General features: G+C 39.0%; 1 long non-coding RNA gene and 1 other non-coding gene across 2 annotated transcripts; both read right to left on the bottom strand.

The window, feature by feature from the left end:
- Positions 1 to 212: 212 nt before the first annotated feature.
- Positions 213 to 1,194, bottom strand: LOC125284795. Its single transcript, XR_007191936.1, has 3 exons — positions 1,099 to 1,194; positions 851 to 981; positions 213 to 488 (listed from the first exon to the last, which is right to left on the bottom strand). It is a non-coding gene; the product is annotated as an uncharacterized LOC125284795 (long non-coding RNA).
- Positions 1,195 to 4,819: 3,625 nt separating this feature from the next.
- Positions 4,820 to 4,892, bottom strand: trnat-cgu. The gene has a single exon. It is a non-coding gene; the product is annotated as a tRNA-Thr (tRNA).
- Positions 4,893 to 8,570: the final 3,678 nt, after the last annotated feature.

Below are 8,570 nucleotides of genomic sequence, written 5' to 3'. Positions count from 1 at the left end.
TCATGTGATTTATATATGGTGATTTATGTAATGGTTTTAAATGTGAGATAGTACATAACCATCACTGAGCTTATTGTGCATCTTTAACTTAAATAATATTTCACATTAATTTTACATATACTTAATTACATTATTTACTTACACCTGCTAAATCCCAATGACTTATTTTACTTTACCATGAAAATTCATATACTGTACGACAGGCAAAAAAATTTGTTACATGGCCTTTATTGTATTTATCAATCAATATTCAAATCAACATGGCTTTCTCGCCTGCAGTAGGGGGCTTACGCAGTGACACTCGCCCCCTCTCAATGACCTGCCTCGAGTGAGAACAGAGACTTCTGCTTGACCACAGTGGTTTAAACAGTCCATGGTCTGGGCGTGCAACGTCCTTTAAAACATTTTGGGCCCTTGTCCGTACTCTTCTGGTATAGATGGTAGGGAGAGGTGCTCTGATGGTCCCTTTGGCAGTAAAAGTCAGGTGTCTGTAAAAAGAGAAAGAAAGTATATGTTACAATTGACCCTGTCCGTGAATATAATTAACTCAGCTTGTGTGACAAATAAAAGCAAACCCACAATAGCAGCCTAGACGTCAGGTGCAATAGTTAGAAGTAATGGATTACAGTTGTGCTCATAAGTTTACATAACCTTAGCATACACATACATTTAAAAACCATCTGATCTTAATGCCTTAATAAAAAAAAATGAGAAAATCCAACCTTTAAGGAACACTTATTTATTTACGATACATTATTCATTCACAAAGAAAATTGCTGTCCTTAAAGGTTGGATTTTTCCTATTTTTTTTTTATTAAGGCATTAAGATCAATTTCCAAAAGTATCATACCTAATTGCAACACTGTCTGCAGAAGCTCTTTCCTTCTTGCTTAAACCACCTTTCTGATGCCTAACAGATCCTCCCCCATCTGACGTGCAGTGCCAGCCTCTGGCTCCAGGCTGGGACTTGCTGGATGGCACCTAAAAAAATAAAACAGCAATTGCTATACATTATGTTATTGTTGATTAAGATAAAAATCAAACATTAAAAAATAAGTTGGTAAGTCAATCAGGTGTTCAAACAAAAATGATAATTACCTTATGAAGGCACCCTTGCCACCATCACCATCAATGTTAATTATTGATATCAGTTTATTTGTGAGGGTTTCAGTTTCTGTAAATAGAAAATAAGATTTAACTAAATTATGATTATGCTCAGTTTGGCATATTCAACACATTATTTACATTACCACCAACATAATGGTAAACATGGCTAAACTTCAAAATTCAAGACTATTATTAAAAATGACAATAACGATGATTAGTTCCTGTATTAATAATGCATTACATTGCACATTTGTCAAACAAATTAGAGTGTGCACAGTGACATAGCCCTCATTCAAAACACACAAACACTTACAACATGTTGAGGGCAGCAGCCATGGCTTCCAGACATAGTCAAGTAGCATGTAGTAGTAGCAGGACAGACCGACTTTGCCCTGGTCTGTTGATGGAGCCCACTACAGTCATAACAACAAACAGACACATGAAAAAAGGGGATAAACTAAACACAGCAACAGACACAAATACATGCACACAAATTATAATGTTATTTGCTATTCTACGTGTGTGTGTCTGTCTGTCTGTCTCTACCTGGTGAGTGAACTCTCTTGCGGGATTGAAACTTCTTTTGTATGGAAGTGGCACACATTTGGAATATTTCAGAATGCACTCAGTGTTCTCAGGGAAGCAGTCCTCACTCACTGCCTGCAAACAGAGAACAGAGGGAAATTAAGATTAATAATTTGCAAAATAAGCTTACACATAACGTGAAAAGACTATCACTGAAGCACTAATGCCCTCACATGCATCTTAAATAAACACATGCCTTGGCACAAGTCAGGTACAACCAAATAAGGGCTATGAAATGAAGAACATTTTGCCTAATGCTACCCATACATCAGAAACCTTTGACAAGATTTGGCTTTCAAGCTTTACTCAAAAGACTACAATCTTTCAATAATCTTACCCAAACCTGGTCAAGTCTTCTGGTGTAAGGATGACTTAATATAACACTATACGTTACCCTTCACAAACTAAAGATCCCTTCACTTGTCGGCATCATATTGAGGTACGTCAACCCCCTGTTCACGTTAGCCTGCATAGTCATTAGCAGCCACTATAAATGTAGCTTCTAGAAGTTATAGCTAGCACTAGGTTAGCTAACCTACTCGTGCCTGATAGCCTTGGCCATTTCATTCAAACTAAAACTTTACATCCATAACGAAATCTCAGACAGACTTATTGTTGAATATGATATTACTACCATTCCAGATATTCCACACAATGGTAAAGTTAGTTATTGGAAAAGTTGACGTTAACAGCTAGCAGCTAACGTTAGCGATGTTAGCTCGCAAGCTAGCAAACGTTAACGTTAGCTGATTCTAACATGACCGGTTAACAAAGCGGTTTTGGTTAACATTAATGCTAAAAACAGTATTTTCCTAATTAATTCCAGTTTTCAATTGGCATACAAAAGTACTGTAGTTCTTACCTTGGATATGATGACGGCAGAGTTTGTACAGCTTGCAGTCAGATGCATGACAGAAAAGTGACGGTTGAAGTCACCACCAGTGTCAAGGAGTTCGTTGAAAAGTCAGTCAGGGGTGGGGGATGGGTATGCTGTGTGTGCGCATGCGCTTATCGAGAGGCAAAGCATAATAAATCGTGGAAATAATTAGGCCTGTATAGTTACATTAAAATGACTACCAAACTGATTTTGTAGAAGTGTCAAAACATAGTAGCCAAGTGGGCTATTACTACTATTCTGATTATTAACATTATTGGTTCTCATATAGTTTGACGTCAATTTCATTTGAAGCCTTGTTCCTTAATTAAATCAACATTGGTTTATCAGTCACCCACGTTTTATAGACAAGTTACAACATGATTGATCCATTGTTACGTTGGCCCACAAGGAAGCTTGTAATGTTAAAATAGTATGAAATTATAGATGCTCAACTTTAACAAGTTTAATAAGCCTTTCTTATGTGTTATGGTTTGTAGCATATAGTATGTATTTATTTTCATTATATTGATTGATTGCTATTGATTGAATTGTTGTTTATTATTGCTATTCTTCTTAATGTAGGCCTACTTCAAATTGTTTAGGCTACTGTTAAATTTAACTTTGTATTGTTGTTATGTGGCAACTCCAGCTGAACCGAATTCGTTTTGGCAGACAGCATTGGGGACAAGGGGAAAGCAGATAATTTAAAATGTGGACTTTATTCCTCCAACAGATCTCATGCATATTATACATAAAAAGTAGGCTAGACCTACAGACTATAGCAACTATAAAATCTCAAAGATATCATTGAAATTGAACCATAACCAAAATAATAAGGTAAGTAGGCTAGCCTTGACCTGAAAAAGGTAGTCTTTACACTGTAAATAGTCTATTTTTGAATGTCCCGAAATTAGATAGAAATCAAACGGCAAATAGCTTATCAGTGATGTTTTATGGGGTTTTTTTATGATGTTTTTATGGTTTTGGGCGTAGGGCATGCGTGACTTAATTAGGCAGATCTTGGGCCTAGGCTATCTAATATGATAGCCTAAGCCTATCCAAGGATGGAGACCTACCCAAAGATATCCAGAAATGGTGTGTGTGACTTGTGATTTTGGTATGCATACCCCTGATATCTCATTGGCATATCAGGAGTCAAAATAAATCAATATTTTCACTGATTCTTAAAAACTCAGGATATGATCAAAGATGCTGATATGCTGCATGTCATAAAAAATATCCGGTCAGTATATCCCCTGATTCAGAGCCTTTTCACCCAGTGAGTGATCTTTGCTACAACAGGGGTGTAGGTGAATCAAAGCTGTTGAAACTTTAACTCTAGCACCTTCAGAAAGGCTGGTACTCACCATGCACCTGCTGGTCATGGGTCCCAGTCAGGTAGTATAAGACAGTATGTGTGTGTGTCTCTGTCTCCTCTGTGTGTGAGAGAGAGCAAGAATAAAGAGAGAGCTGTCTGATGAGCTCAGAGGTATTTTTAGGGTTTATCTCACCTGGAGTGTGGATCACAGCTCCTCATCACTCTCTCTCTCACACACACACACACACACACACTCAGAGAACACTGAGGCGTGATAAGCAGGGAGGGGAACCGTAATATCACACCAAACACCAGAAGTCAGACAGGACGAACTCACACACACACATGTACACCAGAAGTCCAACTCACACACACATACACATGTACACACACACACACATGTACTCTTACACACACTCACACACAGACACACACACACACATGTACTCACACACACAGAGGAGATAGACACACACACATGCACACAAACACACACATGTACTCTAACACACACAGAGGAGACAGAGAGGCTCTAACAAAAAAGAAGGAAGAAAACATAGAGAGACAAAGTACGAAATGTAGACAATGGTTGGTTGCCTTCACTGATTTAAAGTATTTCAGCATTGGTAGAGAAATAACAACCATTCTGATGAGGGTGGAAAAGCTCAGGACCACGGCTCTGATGAGGGTGGAATTAGGGCCCAGGCTGCCCTTACACAAATTAACCATGTTTTTTCGATTTCATGTTTTTTGGGTAACCATGACTATAGTTTGACCATGGTTTTTTGTAACCATGGTAACCATGGTTTATCACTAGTTGATAAATAAGCACCATGCCCCTCAGACAGACAATAATTCTGGGCCCTCTCGGGGCCCCCTGTCAGTGCTGGGCCCTTAGAGTCCTTACTTCCTCGCCTGAGCTGCGTCCCTGATGCCCCGTGTGAGGGTTGAACTCACAACATTCAGATTACGAGACTGATGTGCTACCTACTGTGCTAACAAGGCTTCAGCTACAGATGTCAGTACAGACACCTCATGGTTTATCACTATTGTTTTATCATGGTGTCACTCTTGTAACCCTTGTAAGATGTTCGGATCTGTGGGACCCGTTTTCAATGTCTGGTAAAATTATGCTATTTATTATTTCTTCTAACTCAAACTCATTGACCTTGGCTCATTTTCTGTGAAGAACATACCCCCCCACACACATAACTATTACATATGAGATATGAGGTGTTTGTGTCTACTGGACCCGGGTTTATTACATACCTGTCAACATTTAGTTTTCCAAAAACGGGAGATTGGGATGTACTTTTCATTGTGCAAAGTACTCTTACGATATAACATGACACATGTGAGATCATTAAATGGTCCAACATGATAATATTTGTCGGTTGTAATAGGCCAAAAGTGGAAAAGTTGTGAAATATGGCAAAAAACACGCATTTTCAGGGTTAAAAAAGTAATTTTGGGGGTAGGGGGTTTTGGAAGAAAATTTCAAAAAAATTACACAGGAGTGCTTAAAACATCTTGTTGCATCAGGAAATCAGGGCTATTGTGGTATTTGGTATTAACACCCCTCCCTACCTAAAGGGTTAAAATGGCAATGGGGATTGTCCACACTCCTTCCATCAGAAGCCACATCGATCCAACGTCTGCGTCTAAGGTAAGTATTGTCATAGTTTGTTATGTCATGTTGTCTAGTATTGTCATAGTTTGTTGAATTTTGTTGTCTAGGAGGGACCATGCGTCCTCTCCTATAATGGACTCTTGTCCATTCATTGTTTACTGTCATTTTTTTCGTTCAAGCGTATCCACGACGTTTCGATATCTACTGATATCTTTCTCAAGTGGCAAGCTTGAACTGAATATCGATTTTTTTCAAGTAGTGAATTGAGGCAGGCTCTGTTGATGATGTTCACCCTTCGGTGTCTAGATCTAGACTGAGGCCAAATCGGTCTGCACCTCCTTTTATAGCCTCTGACGGGTTTTCTCGATGTTTGGTTTTTGATGCATTTGTTGAGGTATAACAAAGTCATTGATTTGTTAATTCAATCAGGTAAGTATAGAATACTTTATAAATATTTATATTTTGTATTTTGTGTGTGTAGGGGAATTATTAACCTTTAAACCGTTGTTTTTTGAAGGTACTGTTTAATGATTTTATATTGATCCAGGTAAGTATAAATTCGTTTTGGAAATAGTTTTGTTGATCCAGGTAAGTAATTAATACTTTTATGAATGTGCTGGGTAAATATTTTACTAAGAAACATGGTGTTAATTGATGTTTAATGTTTAGAAGTAGTTTTGTTGGTTCAGGTAAGTATTTTCATTTTTTAGATGTTCTGGGTGAGTATGTATCTTAGAAAAATGATGTTGGTTGATGTTTTAATTTTTAATTGTTTTCTCTTATCTTTCAGGAAGTCCAGTTTTTGAAGGAGATGGACGGTGATGTTGGGGGGAGAGGCACTGGCGTGTTAGGTTAGGGTTTATCCTTTACCAGGACCCCCAGATCAGAGGGGAAGACCCCAGAGTCGGGTTGGGGTTAGAATTAGGAAATGGTTAGATTTAGGCAAGAGGGGAGCATTGAGATCAATGCCCCATGTACTGGCTACAAGTGGAAATGTTGTTTAATTAGTCTTCTTAAACTTTACTCAGAGGAGTCGGGATGTGAATCCTGGTCGCCCCAGCTGAAGTCTCATGTGAATCCTCTAGGCCATGTCCCACTGTGTGATGTTTCTGGGAAAACCTGACAAAAAGCCCAACAATAGGGTCACTACCTCAATGGGATTTATCTAAAGATAATAAAAAAGGGGGGGGGGAGAGAAAAAGGGGAACCTAGGGTTGGGTTACAATATAAATTAGAAAACAGAAAATATGTAAGATAAGAAAAAAAGAGAGGTTAAGTCTTGAAAGGAAGGGAACCTGTAGGTCCATACCCCCTTTACTGGTAGAAAGTGGGAATGTTATTTATCTAAACTTCGACTATCTATACGGGGGAACCGGGATGTGAACCCGGGCCGTCCTGGTCAGAGTCTCATGTGAATCCCCTGTACTAATCCCTGCCCCATTCCTGAAATAGAAAGTATGGCAAGAAGCCCCAAGATTAGGGTTGACATTTCAATAGGGTTAAGGTTAGAGATGTGAGAGAGGTTTTAGATGTTTACTAATTAAAAAGTAGACATGTTATTTAATTGATTTTAAATGTTTAGCAGCGAAGCCAGGATGTGAACCCTGGCCCTCCCGGTGCTAGTCTCAGGTGAATCCTCTGCACTATGACCACTCATGTTATCTAGGCTAGAAAATATGCCAAAGTCCAAAAGTTGGGGTTAGAGCTCCAACTAAGGTAAAGGTTTAGAGGTGTAGTAGGGTTTTAACATAAAAAGCAACAGAAAATAAGGGGTTAACATAAGGCAGAGGGTTAGGGTTAAGGTTAGGGATATGATTAAAAAACATAAAAAAAACTAAGCAAAAGAAGAAAAAAGGTTAGGGATAATCATTGACGGAGGACTAATTAAAAGCTAAAGCATCCAAACACAAAGTATACCTTTATTCAACTTCATGTTATTTGTTTAGTAATCTCATTTTTTTTTTTTGTGGTAAGTTTTTAAATGTTTTAGGATGCCAAAAAGTCCCATTAGATGTTCAACAATAAAATCCCAGACAAATTATACACCCAAAATCCCCAGCTAACCAGGCAAAAGGAGCCACAAAGGACCCTCCGAACAGGACACAAGAATAGCATAGAGACCAGGAGAGTCCAACCAACAGACCATTTTACTAGAGCAAATACCACAGTTGACAAGACCTGCAAATTCAGAAAGTGTTAAAGATGTTCAACAGATGTAGCGACCACCAGATGTTAGGACCACCTTTCATTCAGACCCCATGGTTGAAGAGTGTTAAGTTTCAAAATCCAGTGCCTTTCCCATTTTTGTCTGTCTCTAAGGCTCCACCCCCGGTCCGATTGAAGCCCAATGATCCTAAGTTGCTCCACTGAATGTGTCTGAAAATGATGGTACAACAGCTTGTTCTTCTGTCGCCTAATGCAATAAAGGTGTTGTTTACATCTGACCCGTATGGAGTGTTTAGTCTCTCCGATATACAGAGCCCCACAAGTCAAGCACTTCACCGCATAAACCACATTCTCAGTATCAGGGCTGATGTTTTGAGTTATGGGCAAACCCCTACCTGACACTGGGTTGTGGAGGAATGTTAATGAAAGAAAAGGGGGCTCTACTCTCTCCGGTCTGCTAAAGCGAGTGTGTACCAGTATGTCCTGTAAGTTGCGGTTCCTGCGATAGGCCGAAATAAGTCTAAAGTCTTTAAAACCAGGTATCTGGTCCTGTAGAATACTAAAATTGTGTTTGAGTTGTCTGTTAACGGCGAAAAGATGTGAATTGTAAGTCTGAACAAAGGGGATCAGTCTATATCCATCCTCCACCCATCTGTATTGGTCAAAGGAGTGTTTGACCTCTGCTTTGATATGTCTCAGGAAGCAACGCGAGTACCCCCTAGGATGGAGAGCTGCAAAGAGTGTGTTAGTTGCTGACTCTACATCATCCTCCAAGGAGCAGATGTGACGAAATCTGATTAACTGAGATTTAATGATACCCCTAAAGGTGTGTTTGGGATGATATGAAGACTTCTGTAGTAAGGCATGAGTGTCTGTCTCCTTGAAAT

Source organism: Alosa alosa, chromosome 20 (assembly GCF_017589495.1).
Source record: "Alosa alosa isolate M-15738 ecotype Scorff River chromosome 20, AALO_Geno_1.1, whole genome shotgun sequence".
Lineage (NCBI taxonomy): Eukaryota > Metazoa > Chordata > Actinopteri > Clupeiformes > Clupeidae > Alosa > Alosa alosa.
This window is presented reverse-complemented; position numbering and strand designations above follow the sequence as displayed.